The sequence below is a fragment of the Schistocerca gregaria genome, chromosome 2 (assembly GCF_023897955.1).
Source record: "Schistocerca gregaria isolate iqSchGreg1 chromosome 2, iqSchGreg1.2, whole genome shotgun sequence".
NCBI classification, from domain to species: domain Eukaryota; kingdom Metazoa; phylum Arthropoda; class Insecta; order Orthoptera; family Acrididae; genus Schistocerca; species Schistocerca gregaria.
The window spans coordinates 793,135,234-793,150,557 of NC_064921.1; positions in this window are offsets into that span (position 1 = coordinate 793,135,234).

Consider the following 15,324-nt stretch of genomic DNA (forward strand, 5'->3'; position numbering starts at 1 on the left):
TTTAGACTGATCTAGAATAATAAAATTTGGGAAGAAGCAAAATTTCATAGTACAACGAAAGGAAAAAAATCCGAACATGTTAATTTGTAATTATAACACAAGAAATTTTTTTTGTCGTTTGTCATCGGGCTGTTTTTTCTGTCCGTTTGTCTGTTAAGACCCCTGTTTCTCAGGAACTGGTAGACGTATCAATTTGAAATTTATGTCACGTACTGAGGTCTTTAGACTCTTTACGGTGTACTAATGTAGGCTTCTACCTCGATGCAGTCAAAAGACACGGCCATTTACGCCACATGTTTTGATACTCGCGAATTCACTCATCAACACCTATAGGTTACTTCCTGTTCACCTAGAATGATGAAATTTGGCAAGAAGCAACTTTTACCAGTACATGTAAAAGAAAAAATAATCCGAGAAGTGTTATTTTGTAATTATGCCCCACGGATAACACATTTTTCTTGTCATTTGTTATCCGTCTTCTAACTTAACCATTCTCGAAAGTCTTGGGAGTCACGGGAGTGATATTTTGCAAGTAACAATGTCGCCGTCAGTCCACGTGTCCTACTTGCATCTGACCAATCTTTACGCGTATTTACGTTCACACTACAGACAAGATTTTTTTTCCCGCTTTCCTCATCCATAAGAAAATCAGAGTAAGTAGCTGGACTAGGGAAGGGTTCTAAATTACAGTAATTATTGCAGCCTGCAAGTGAATACAGGGTGAGTGCATTAAACTCTGTAGTGAGAGGCATGTCCTAGCGGTATCCAGCTCCAGCGTCTTGTATAACGAGTGTAAATTATTTATGCCAAGCTGAGAGCGGAGGCGACGAAGCGTGGACAAGTTAGATTATCCAACTTCTAGAGGAGTGCTGCACAACAACAGCATTTTCTTCCCATCAGAAAAGGTGTCTGCTTCTCTGTGGGCTGTTAGTCAAACACTCTAAAAGCACAACAGATCACAATACATGAGTGTGAGGCGATGAAGCAGTATCTACACTGCCATAATTTACGATGTTCTCTCTTCTTGTGAAGTCAAATGATTTCCCGCTTTCGCCATCCACGGACAGCAAACGATGGCCAACGCACGCACACCATTTCACTACGGGATGTTATCACTTCATTTAATAAAGGAAGCATTTTATTGACAGTCGGAGACCAACCACATACTGCTGCATGCACCGCAATACTAAATACACACGAAAACTACGATTTTTTTTCTAATGCCAAATTTGGACTCTATTGAGCTTTATTGATACCCTCTCTTCTTTGGTCTTAGAAGACGTCTTCTTTTATTATTATTATTATTATTATTATTATTATTATTATTATTATTATTATTATTATTATTATTATTATTACAGTCATGAGTCTCCTGACTAGTTTGATACAGACCGCCACAAATTCCCCTGCTATGCCAATCTTTTCATCTCAGAGTAGCATTTGCAACCTGTGTCCTCAATTTTTTGCTGGATGTATTCCAATCTCCAATCTATGCAGCTCCCTCTGGAACCATATAAGTTATTCTCTGACGTCTTAGCAGGTGTCCAGTCATCCTATCCCTTCCTCTTGTCAGTATTTTCCTCGCCGATTCAACGAAAATCTCCTCATACCTTTCCTTATCAGCCAACCTAATGCTCAATATTCTTCTATAGCCCTCATCTGAAATGCTTCGATTCTCTTATTTTTCGGTTTTTCCACGGTCCATGTTTCACTATTATACACTGTTGTGCTACAACTATACTTCCTCAGAAATTTCTTCCTCAAATAAAGATCTACGTTTGATGCTATTAGACTTCTCTTGGCCAGGAATGTCGTTTTTGCCAGTGATAGGCTGCTTTTTATGGACATCTTGCTCCGTCCATGATGGGTCATTTTGAATCCTAGGTAGTAGAATTACTTCAACTTCTTCTACTTCGTGATCCCCAGTTTGGACGTCATGTTGCTCGCTGTTCTAATTTTTGCTACTTCTCATTCCTTTAGTCTTTCTTCGATTTACTCTCAATCTATATTCTATACTCATTAGACTGTTCATTCCATTTAACAGATTCTGTATTCCTTTTTAGTTTCACTGAGGACACCAACGTCATCAGCGAACCTTGTCGTTGATATCCTTTCACCATGACTTTTAATTCCGCTCTTGAACCTTTCTTTTATTTCTGTCACTGCGTCTTCGATGTATAGACTGAGCAGCAAGAGTGAAAAACTACATCCCTGCCTTACACTCTTTCTAATCTGTGAACTTCGTTCTTGTTCTTCTACTCTTTTCTTTCCCTCTTGGCTCTTGTGCATATTGTGTATTTTTCGTCTTTCCCTATAGCATACCCTTATTTTTCTTAGAATTTCGAACATCTTGCACCTTTTTACATCGTCGAAAGCGTCTGCCAGGTCGACAAATCCAATGATTGTTTCTTGATTTTTCTTTAGTCTTGCTTCCACTATCAAACGCAACGTCACAATTGCCTCTCTGGTACCCTTATCTTTACTAAAGCCAAACTGACAGCTTCTAGGTTTCCTTCTCCATTTTTCTGTTTATTAATCTTGTCGGCAACTTCAAGGCATGATTTGTTAAGCTGATGGTGCTATAACTTTCGCACTTGTCGGCTCTTGCAGTCTTCGGAATTGTGTGGATGCTACTTTTCCGAAAATACTCTTTCCTCCTATGTGTTCTCTCCTCTGCATTCAACACTGGAATTCCCATTGCACTCTTAATGTTACCAACCCCTCTTTCCAATGTCGCCGAAGGCTGTCTTAATTTTTCTACATACTCAGTCAGTCCATCCGACAGTTATTTCTTTTTCGATATCTTGATATTTTTCATGTAACCATTTCGCCTTAGCCTCCCTGCGCTTCCCATTTATTTCATTCCTAAGCGACTTGTTTTTCTGTACTCCCAAGTTTCTCTGAACTTTTTTGTACTTCCTTCTTTCGTCGATCAACTGAAGAATTTCTTTTGTTACCCATGGATTCTTCACAGTTACCTTCTTTATGCCCACGTTTTTCTTTCCGATTTTAGCGGTTGTCCTATTCAGAGATGTCCATTCCTTTTCAATGGGTATTGAGCTATTCGTTATCACAGTATTTGTAGCCTCGCAGAATTTCCTCAGTATTTCTGTATCAGATTGGTAGAGTGATTTTCTTGACTAGTTTCTTAAAATTCAGCAATATTAAGCTTCTGTTATTATTAAATCTATAAACCATTATTCACGTTTGTAATTATGTAATTACAATGTATGATATTTGGAAATAGTTGTTATTCTTACAGTAATATGCACATGTACTGCGGCTCCCCCCGTCGAAGGTCTTAGTCCTCCCTCGGGCATGGGTGTCTGTGTTGTCCTTAACGAAAATTAGTTTAAGTTAGATTAAGTAGTGCATAAGCTTATGGACTGATGACCTCAGTAGTATGGCCCAATAAGACCTTGCCACAAATTTCCAAATTGCACATGTACTGTTTTGCCACTTGTTCCCCTTCAGAGATTACGTAGATCGATGACTATGTGATGAACAGTTGAGAATGTCATTTAAACACGATGAACTGCAGCTGGGAAGCAAGCGCGAAGAAGTAGCGGCAGTTTTCGGCGAGCAGTTACTCAGTGCAGACACGATGGTCAAGAACTTCTGATACAGAGCAGCTGTACAGTTCTGTCTATTGTAGCTCAGAAATTGGTCTGCAGAGCTCGATTGTTATGAAGCAATTAACTCAATGAAAACGTCTATACTTCTGTTCCATCAACGATTATGAGAGAATTATGTGTGGCCGACATGTATATAGCAGCATGTGGACTACAGCCCCAACCTTGTCTCACTTTCTGCTGCAGCCAAATGCTTTTGTACTGAGTGGTATACATATATTGAATGGAATACAGAAATAGACAACTGTATTAAAGTAAAACAAAATGTTTATAATTGTATTTAGAAACACAGACGAATGAAACCTGGGAAGTATATAAACAGTAAGGACATAAAAGAAAAAAATTAACAAGTAGTAATATAATGAATTCTGGGAATGGTTCATTGCATATGTTGAACATGACATTCACGGAAGACGGAATATAGAGTTTAAACCAATGAAACATATGAATAAAACGGAGAAAGATACTGCAGACATTAATATAATAACAGAAAATCAATGGAACTAACACCCTACGTATCGCTCCCGTCTGGATCGTGAGGACAAGATTAATTACAGCACACACATACGCTTATAAACAATCATTCTTCCTGTGCACCGCACGTGAGCGGATGTACCGTCTTCCGTGCAGTTCATAGCGGTTTGTAGAGTATGGATGTAGACGTAGAAACGTATGGTGTAAAGAAAACAGTGGAGAAATTTATTTTGTAAAAACTGATAATAAGTCTGTGGATCAAACAGACATAAAAGAATTAAAAGAAGCCCTCAATGTAACGAAGGATAGAAAAGTTACTGGCCTAGATTGAATTATGCTGCATTTCTCAAATATGGAGTACCATTTCAGAATTTTGATTTCTGCGTTTTTTAAATATGTGTTGGAAGAACAGTTCTGTACTTGGAGAAAGGAATGTAACTAAAGTTATTACTAAGTGCAGTGGAAAAGATACAGGACATCACAGAAGATTAAGTTTATTAAATTCGGAATGTAAAATTTATGAGAAAATTGCTAATCACTGCTATTGCTGTCACTGACACATTAATTTATGAAGAACAATGGTGCTTCAGGAAAGGATATCGTGCAATGGTAATGCGTTTATATCAACACAAATTAATGAAAAACGGGGGGAATTTGGTTTGGTAATGCATTTACCATATTTTATTGATTGTGAGTAAGTCTTTGATACGAAAAAAGACCCCTTTTGTGGAAAACATTAAAAATAAAAGTTTTTCTAAAGTCCTTATTAATAGCAAAACGTGTCTATACGTAAATACGTAAGTACTTTCATTTTATGATTCAAAAATGTCGGATGAAATTTTAATAAACCAAAATGCTCGAGAAATTTGTAGTGTAACGCCCACGTCATGTGATTTATATATTGACTACCTGGTTATGAAGTGGAAAGATAAAATGCATTACGAATTAAAATAGGATCTATAATGCAGTTAAAAACTCTATTACATGTTGATGAGCAGAGGATTATACAATAAAAGAGAAGATAATTTACAAATTGCGTTATATAGAATCAGTCAAAACGCAATATGGTAAGGTTTATTTCTACCGGCAGATCAAAGGGAAGGGCCCAATCAGATCGAAAGCAATAATAAACGTGAAAATTTTAGAGTAAGTATTCCACTTCAGTTATCTAGAATGTGATAGTTTAACTGTGATAGTTACTGAGAAGCAGAGTAAAATATTTCAAGATATCTGCGGAACAACTGGAAGAACTTTGAGAGGAAAAACAAGAAATGAAACGCAAATGCATTTCTATAAAGTGATGGCTATTCCTTCTCTTGTATATAATTCAGAATCATGGACAGCAACAAAAAAGCAAAATCACAGATGTAGGTAGCAGAGGTAAAGTTCATGAGTTATGGTTCAAATGGTTCAAATGGCTCTGAGCACTATGGGTCTTAACATCTGTGGTCATCAGTCCCCTAGAACTTAGAACTACTTAAACCTAACCAACCTAAGGACATCACACACATCCATGCCCGAGACAGGATTCGAACCTGCGGCCGTAGCAGTCGCGGGGTTCCGGACTGCGCGCCTAGAACCGCGAGACGACCGTGGCCGGCATTCATGAGTTACGTAATCTCATTAACAGTCTCCTTGACACCGGCCGCAGAAGCCAACACATACACACATAAAAAATGTTTTGATTCACCCCGGTTCCCAGAACCGATAAAGATAGACGTTGACTGTGGATATTGTATCACACACACAGTCCCTTTGACTGTCAGAGATGTCACTAAACCGCCCGAAGATGTAAACAACAATGCATGTGCAGCGTTTATTAGACGGAGGTGGTTCGACAGCCGATCTCTTCCAGTCATTCCACCAGGAATGAGGTACACGTCTTGTGTTGCCTTTAGTTCAACCATGCGTAGACGGTCAATACAGCGGTTACTTTGTGCTTTGTGCCAGGAAGAGCCCTCAGCAAGTGAAGTGCCCAGGCGTTTTGGAGTGAACCAAAGCGATGTTGTTCGGACATGGACGAGATACAGAGAGACAGGAACTGTCGATGAAATGCCTCGCTCAGGCCGTCCAGGGGCTACTACTGCAGTGGATGACCGCTACATAGGGATTATGGCTCGGAGGAACCTCGACAGCAGCGCCACAATGTTGAATAATGCTTTTCGTGAAACCACAAGTCGCCATGTTACGACTCGAAACTGTTCGTAATAGACTGCATGATGCGCAGCTTCACTCCCGACGTCCATGCGAGGTCCACCTTTCCAACCACGACACCATGCAGGGCGGTACAGGTGGGCCCAACAACATGCCGAATGGACCGCTCAGGATTGGCATCACGTTCTCTTCACATATACCTTCATCGTTGGAGACGTGTCTGGAGGCAACCTATTCAAGCTGAACGCCTTAGACACACTGTCCAGCGAGTGCAGCAAAGTGGTGGTTCCGTGCTGTTTTGGGGTGGGATTCTGTGGAGACGACGTACGCCGCTAGTGCTCAGGGAAAGCGCCCTAACGGCTGTACATCACATGAATGCCATCCTCCGACCGATAGTGCAACTATAGCGGCAGCATACTGGCGAGGCATTCGTCGTCATGGACGACACTCCGCGCCCCCATCGTGCACATCTTGTGAATGACTTCCTTCAGAGTTACGACATCGCTTGACTAGAGTGACCAGCATGGTCTCCAGACATGAACCCTATCGAACATGCCTGTGTAGATTGAACAAGGGTTGTTTATGCACGACGTGACCCACCAATCACTCTGAGGGATCTACGTCGAATCGCCGTTGAGGAGTGGGACAATCTGGACCAACAGTGCTTTGATGAATTTGCGGAGAGTATGCCACGCCGAATACATGCACGAAACAATGCAATAGGACGTGCTACTGGGTATTAGAGGTATCGGTATGTACAGCAATCTGGACAACCACCTCTGAACGTGTCGCTGTATGGCGGTACAACATGCATTGCGTTATTTTCATGAGCAATGAAAAGGGCGGAAATGATGATTATATTGATCTCTATTCCAATTTTCTGTACAGGTTCCGCTACTCTCAGAACAAAGGTGATGCAAAACTTGTTTCGATGTGAGTATTTTTCAGCAGTTTACGCAATATCACGATTAGACAACGATAAAAACACATCAGAAGAATTCAGTTTCGGTAGCCGTTTGAAGAACTGTGCGGAAGAACGGATATCTAATGTATAACAAGAAAAACTATGGCAGTGAAACATTAGTAAAATTGACAATGCATTTGATCAATGAATATATAAGGAAGGAAGAATAATGTTCTTTACAACTTGTACAGGTACGAGACTGCAGTTGTAAGATCGAAGGGGATGAAAGGAAACAGTAAATGACAAGGAGTTAGGCATCTTTGTAGGCTCTCACCGATGCTATTCACTTTGTGCACTGCACAGTAAAGAAACTAAGGAGCCATATGGAAAGGGAGTTAAAGTTCAGGGAGAAGAAAGAAAAACTTTGAGGTTCACCGATGACATTATAGTTCTGCCAGAGACGTCAAAGAACTTGGAAGAGCAATAGAATAGAATGGATAGTATCTTGTAAAGAAGTTATAAGATAACCATCGACACAATTAAACGAAGGTAATGGAATGTCATCGAATTAGATGGTCGGTACAGAAGGAATTAGATTAGGAAAATGAGACACTAAAAGTAGTAAAGGAGTTTTGCTATTTGAGCAGTGAAGTAACTGATGATGGAAGAAGTAGAGACGACATACACTGATTATCCAGAACATTGCCACCGACCTGCTACCGATATAAATCCGCCCAGGTGCGCCTGGCGAACAATGACTGTTAGTCAATCACACACACGGTGCTGTAGTATCAGTGAGTGTGCTGTATGTGTTTAGAACGAGGAAAGCGCGCGATGTATCTGAATTTGCTGAATTTGACGGAGGGCAGATTGTGATGGTCGGGGGACTCGGCACGAGCATTTGAGGAACTGAACGAATTGTCAGGTGTTCGAGAAGTGCTGTGGTGAGTGTCTTCAGCTCGTGGCGATACCAAGGTGAAATCACCTCCAGACGTCGTGGGGTTGGGCGTCCATCGCTCATTACAGATGTCGGATATCGTACGCTGGCGAAACAGGACAGGCGGCGAACTGTGGCAGAACTAACCTTAGACTTTAATTCTGGGCAAAATGTGTCTGAACACATAGTGCATCGAACACCTCGAGTGGTGGGCCTCCATAGCTGGCGACCCATGCATGTGCCAATGTTAACACTACGACATCGGCAACTACGACTGAAATGGGCACATGACCATCGGTACTTGTCATTAACGCAGTGGCGGAGCGTTGCATGGTCTGATTAATCCCGATACTTTTTCCATCTTGCCGATCGGAGCTCGCGAATCTGTCGTCCTCCAGGGTAACAGTTCCTTGACACCTGCACTGTGGGATGGTGATAAGCTGCGGCGGCTCCATTAAGATCTGGGGAACATTCATGTAGACGTCCAGGGGTCCAGTGGAGCGCGTGTAAGGCAACATGGCGGCCAAGGGGTATCATACACTGGCTGCAGACAACGTACACCCCTTCATGGATGTTTCCCGACGGCAGTGGCATTTTTCAACAAGAAAATGGGCCATGTCAGAAGGCCAGGAGTGTGATGGAGTGGTTCGAGGAACACAGTGGCGAGTTCCAATTGATGTGCTACCCCCCACCTCCCACCTTGCCAGATCTGAACCCAATGGAACACATATGGGATGTGACTGAACGTGGCGTCAGAGCTCATCGCTCCCCTCTCCGGAATTAACGGGAAGTTAGGTGACTTGTGTGTGCAGATGTGGCGCCAAATCCCTTCAGCGACTTACCAAGTCCTCATTGCCTTTATGCTACAACGCGCTGCTGCTTTTATCCTTTCCAAAGGTAGACATACTGGCTATTAGGTAGGTGATCCTAACGATCTGGCTGATCAATGTACACTTCAGCACAAAAAAGGCGCACCGCGAAGAAAATATCCGAATAGGGCGGAAATTGGTAGATGTGATACGCATTTACAGAAAAACAAATGACTGCAATTTCAGAAAAGTTGGAAGACTTATTCAAGAGAATGAGCTTCACAAATAACTCACTGGTTCACTTATGGCTCTTATGCAAGCAGTTTATTTAACCGTATAGTGATTTTATACAATATACAGTTGATGTAAGGCAAATGATTTTATACAATATACATTTGATATTAGATAAGATTAAACCTTAAAGCCCGTGTTTTTCAACCAGTTAATTAAGCTGGATGTGAGAGTGAACAAATCATCAGGAATTCCAGGGTATGAATGAAGTGGACAGCGTTAGAGACTAAATGTTCAATTGTCTGCTCTTCTTGATTACATTCACACATTGGTGAACTGATCCAGACCCATTTGTACCTGAAGTACCTACAACAGCCATGTCCAGTCCTTAACCTGTCGAGGTGGCACTTAAGGTTCCTCAGTAGGTCAAAACCTTTTGGCTTCTTTGTGGGATCAAAGTGATGGTCTCTTCTTCCCAATGTTTTTGTTGACCATTCATGCTTCCAGCATTCATTTGGATCAAAACCATCTGCGATGAGTTGTCCCTCAGTAACAATTGCCGGTCTTCTTGATCGCAGTCGTTGCTGTAGCGGATGACGGAATTCCTGGTGCAGTTGTAGAGAGAGTGATGCAGAGATTTTCTTGGTCTCCCTCAGCAGAGCTTGTTTCCGCCTTAAGTGAGGTGGAGGCATGTGACTCAGTACAGGTAACCAGTGGCAAGCAGTTATTCGGCTTGGCACCGACTGACAAGGTTGTTGGGTGTCCTCCTGATGGATATTGTGCCAATTTCTGTCCAATTGGAGCGTTAGATCGTCAAAATCCCGAGCTGGTTGGAGGGGCCTGTACACAATGGTCCAAACGTACTCAATTTGGGAGAGATCTGGCGACCTTGCTGGCCGAGGTAGGGTTTGGTAAGCACGAAGACAAGCATTAGAAACTTTCTCATATGCGGGTGGGCATTTTCTTGCTGAAATGTAAGCCCAAGATGTTTTGCCATGAAGGGCAACAAAAGAGGGCGTAAAATATCATCGATGTATCGCTATAATATAAGGGTGCGGCGGATGGCAACCAATCAGTGATGAATCCCGTTTCGACTGAGCCTCGATGACCAGCGAAGACGTGTCTGCAGACGCTCCGGACGGCAATGGGATGCCAGCCTGATTGTCGCCCGTCATACGGGAGATATGATCTGGGGTACATTTCTTTTCGTAGCAGGACACCATTGGTTGTCATCCGCAGGATCCTTATATCACAACGGTACGTCGATTACATTCTACGCTCCGTTTTGTTGCTCTCCATGGCAAGCCATCCTGGGCTTACATTTCAGCAAGAAAATGCTCGCCCGCACATGGCGATGTTTTCTCATGCGTGTCTCCGTGCCTGCCAGGCCCTACATCGGCCAGCGAGGTCACCGAATTTCTCCAGAATTCAGAACGTTTGGAGCACTATGTATAGGTCCCTCCAACCAGCTCGGGATTTTGACGGTCTCATGTTCCAGCTGGATAGAATTTGGAAAGACATCCATTAGGAGAACATCCAACACCTCTATCAATCAAACCGAATAACTGCTTGTTTACAGTCCTTTCGCGGGCGCGTTGTTTGTAGCAACTCAGCGAAGATAATATTTTGCTATCTTATTACAACTCTGCTGAACTAACTATATTTATTTTTTTATAATTTTATTATTGTGATTTAGAACCAAAAACTGTAGCGGTACATATATCACCACGGCAGTTTTGTGAGGCATTAAAACTATGGTGGTGAATGGATTTCCCACTTCTCTTTTGTCAGCTGTTCCGTGTTGCCATTACACGTAATAAAAAATAATGAACAGTGTTTTTTGTTTTTATTTTGTGCTTTCTTTTACGTTATTTAAAAATATTTTTTTCCTATATTAAAGTTTACTTGCCACAATGTACAAACAATCCTAGAAACTTTGTCACGCAATGACGGTATGAGCTGATCAGGTCACAGTAATATATATTCTACATCTACATCTACATCCGTACTCCGCAAGCCACCTGACGGTGTGTGGCGGAGGGTACCCTGAGTACCTCTATCGGTTCTCCCTTCTATTCCAGTCTCGTATTGTACGTGGAAAGAAGGATTGTCGGTATGCTTCTGTGTGGGCTCTAATCTCTCTGATTTTATCCTCATGGTCTCTTCGCGAGATATACGTAGGAGGGAGCAATATACTGCTTGACTCTTCGGTGAAGGTATGTTCTCGAAACTTCAACAAAAGCCCGTACCGAGCTACTGAGCGTCTCTCCTGCAGAGTCTTCCACTGGAGTTTATCTATCATCTCCGTAACGCTTTCGCAATTACTAAATGATCCTGTAACGAAGCGCGCTGCTCTCCGTTGGATCTTCTCTATCTCTTCTATCAACCCTACCTGGTGCGGATCCCACACTGCTGAGCAGTATTCAAGCATTGGGCGAACAAGCGTACTGTAACCTACTTCCTTTGTTGTCGGATTGCATTTCCTTAGGATTCTTCCAATGAATCTCAGTCTGGCATCTGCTTTACCGACGATCAACTTTATATGATCATTCCATTTTAAATCACTCCTAATGCGTACTCCCAGATAATTTATGGAATTAACTGCTTCCAGTTGCTGACCTGCTATTTTGTAGCTAAATGATAAGGGACCTATCTTTCTATGTATTCGCATCACATTACACTTCGCTACATTGAGATTCAATTGCCATTCCGTGCACCATGCGTCAATTCGCTGCAGATCCTCCTGCATTTCAGTACAATTTTCCATTGTTGCAACCTCTCGATACACCACAGCATCATCTGCAAAAAGCCTCAGTGAACTTCCGATGTCATCCACCAGGTCATTTATGTATATTGTGAATAGCAACGGTCCTATGACACTCCCCTGCGGCACACCTGAAATCACTCTTACTTCGGAAGACTTCTCTCCATTGAGAATGACGTGCTGCGTTCTGTTATCTAGGAACTCCTCAATCCAATCACACAATTGATCTGATAGTCCGTATGCTCTTACTTTGTTCATTAAACGACTATGGGGAACTGTGTCAAACGCCTTGCGGAAGTCAAGAAACACGGCATCTACCTGTGAACCCGTGTCTAAGGCCCTCTGAGTCTCGTGGACGAATAGCGCGAGCTGGGTTTCACACGATCGTCTTTTTCGAAACCCATGCTGATTCCTACAGAGTAGATTTCTAGTCTCCAGAAAAGACATTATATTCGAACATAATACGTGTTCCAAAATTCTACAACTGATCGACGTTAGAGATATAGGTCTATAGTTCTGCACATCTGTTCGACGTCCCTTCTTGAGAACGGGGATGACCTGTGCCATTTTCCAATCCTTTGGAACGCTTCGCTCTTCTAGAGACCTACGGTACACCGCTGCAAGAAGGGGGGCAAGTTCCTTCGCGTACTCTGTGTAAAATCGAACTGGTATCCCATCAGGACCAGCGGCCTTTCCTCTTTTGAGCGATTTTAATTGTTTCTCTATCCCTCTGTCGTCTACTTCGATATCTACCATTTTGTCGACTGTGCGACAATCTAGAGAAGGAAGCACAGTGCAGTCTTCCTCTGTGAAACAGCTTTGGAAGAAGACATTTAGTAATTCGGCCTTTAGTCTGTCATCCTCTGTTTCAGTACCATTTTGGTCACAGAGTGTCTGGACATTTTGTTTTGATCCACCTACCGCTTTGACATAGGACCAAAATTTCTTAGGATTTTCTGCCAAGTCAGTACATAGAACGTTACTTTCGAATTCATTGAAAGCCTCTCGCATAGCCCTCCTCACACTACATTTCGCTTCGCGTAATTTTTGTTTGTCTGCAAGGCTTTGGCTATGTTTATGTTTGCTGTGAAGTTCCCTTTGCTTCCGCAGCAGTTTTCTAACTCGGTTGTTGTACCACGGTGGCTCTTTTCCATCTCTTACGATCTTGCTTGGCACATACTCATCTAACGCATATTGTACCATGGTTTTGAACTTTGTCCACTGATCCTCAACACTATCTGCACTTGAGACAAAAGTTGTGTGTTGAGCCGTCAGGTACTCTGTAATCTGCTTTTTGTCACTTTTGCTAAACAGAAAAATCTTCCTACCTTTTTTAATATTTCTATTTACGGCTGAAATCATCGACGCAGTAACTGCTTTATGATCGCTGATTCCCTGTTCTGCATTAACTGATTCAAATAGTTCGGGTCTGTTTGTCACCAGAAGGTCTAATATATTATCGCCACGAGTCGGTTTTCTGTTTAACTGCTCAAGGTAGTTTTCAGATAAAGCACTTAAAAATATTTCACTGGATTCTTTGTCCCTGCCACCCGTTATGAACGTTTGAGTCTCCCAGTCTATATCCGGCAAATTAAAATCTCCACCCAGAACTATAACATGGTGGGGAAATCTACTCGAAATATTTTCCAAATTATTCTTCAGGTGCTGAGCCACAACAGCTGCTGAGCCCGGGGGCCTATAGAGACATCCAATTACCATGTCTGAGCCTGCTTTAACCGTGACCTTCACCCAAATCATTTCACAATTCGAATCTCCGTCAATTTCCTTTGATACTATTGCACTTCTTATCGCTATAAACACGCCTCCCCCTTCACTGTCCAGCCTATCTCTGCGGTATACATTCCAATCAGAGTTTAGGATTTCATTACTGTTTACGTCTGGTTTCAGCCAACTTTCTGTTCCTAGTACTATATGGGCGTTGTGACCGTTTATTAATGAGAGCAGTTCTGGGACCTTTCTATAGACGCTTCTGCAGTTTACTATTAGCACATTAATATTGTTATTCCTTGTTGCATTTTGCCTACTCCTTCCTTGCCGCGTCTCAGGAGGCGTCTTGTCGGGCCTAGGGAGGGAATTCTCTAACCTAAAAAAACCCCATGTGCACTCCACACGTACTCCGCTACCCTCGTAGCCGCTTCCGGCGTGTAGTGCACGCCTGACCTATTCAGGGGGACCCTACATTTCTCCACCCGATAGCGGAGGTCGAGAAATTTGCACCCCAGCTCTCCGCAGAATCGTCTGAGCCTCTGGTTTAAGCCTTCCACTCGGCTCCAAACCAGAGGACCGCGATCGGTTCTCGGAACGATACTACAAATAGTTAGCTCTGATTCCACCCCGCGAGCGAGGCTTTCCACCTTCACCAACTCCGCCAACCGCCTGTACGAACTGAGGATGACCTCTGAACCCAGACGGCAAGAGTCATTGGTGCCGACATGAGCAACAATTTGCAGTCGGGTGCACCCAGTGCTCTCTATCGCCGCCGGTAGGGCCTCCTCCACATCTCGGATGAGACCCCCCGGCAAGCAGACAGAGTGAACACTGGCCTTCTTCCCCGACCTTTCCGCTATTTCCCTAAGGGGCTCCATCACCCGCCTAACGTTGGAGCTCCCAATAACTAATAAACCCCTCCCCCCGTGTGCCTGCTCGGACCTTGCTGAAGGAGCAGCCACATGTCCACTCACAGGCAGAGCGGGCGATGCCACACGGCCAGCCTCCACATTGACCCTCCGCCTCGTGCGCCGCGAACGCCGCTGAACCCGCCACTCCCCTTGGGGAGAGGGTGGCCCAACCGCGCCCGGTACCCGCGAAGATGTCTCGACAGCAGGGACAGTGGGTGAAGCATCTAACACCTGGGGTGCACCATGCGACGCACCAGACTCCCCACTGCCGCTACACTCCGAGGCAGCAGCCTGAAGACGGCTGACCGCGGTCATCAACACGCTCAGCTGTTCGCGAAGAGTGGCCAGCTCCTCCTGCGTCCGTACACAGCAGCCACACATCCTAGCCATCCTAAGAAATCAATTTACTATAGAGTGTTAATCAGCTTTTAACTAGACTGCTAATTCACTAAAGGCGGTTGATTATTGACTAAACTGTGATTGCTAACCATTTCTTGTAGAAACAAGGAAAATAGCACTACCTGTCTCTGGACGGTATTGAAAACAAACACTAGCACTACGAGCACTATGGCTGACTAAAGGGACTCTCTGACTGTATTCGAAACACACACGAGATCTATGGAACACTTAATAGCACTCTACTATTAAAGCTTCCTAAAAGCAAAAACACGCAGAAGAAGAAGTGAGAAGTAAGAAAAATAAAGATAATACTTAAATTAAGGTAGCTCGCTGCACAGCAGACGTGAAGCAGAAGCAAAGCAAAATGTTCTGACAAAAGTT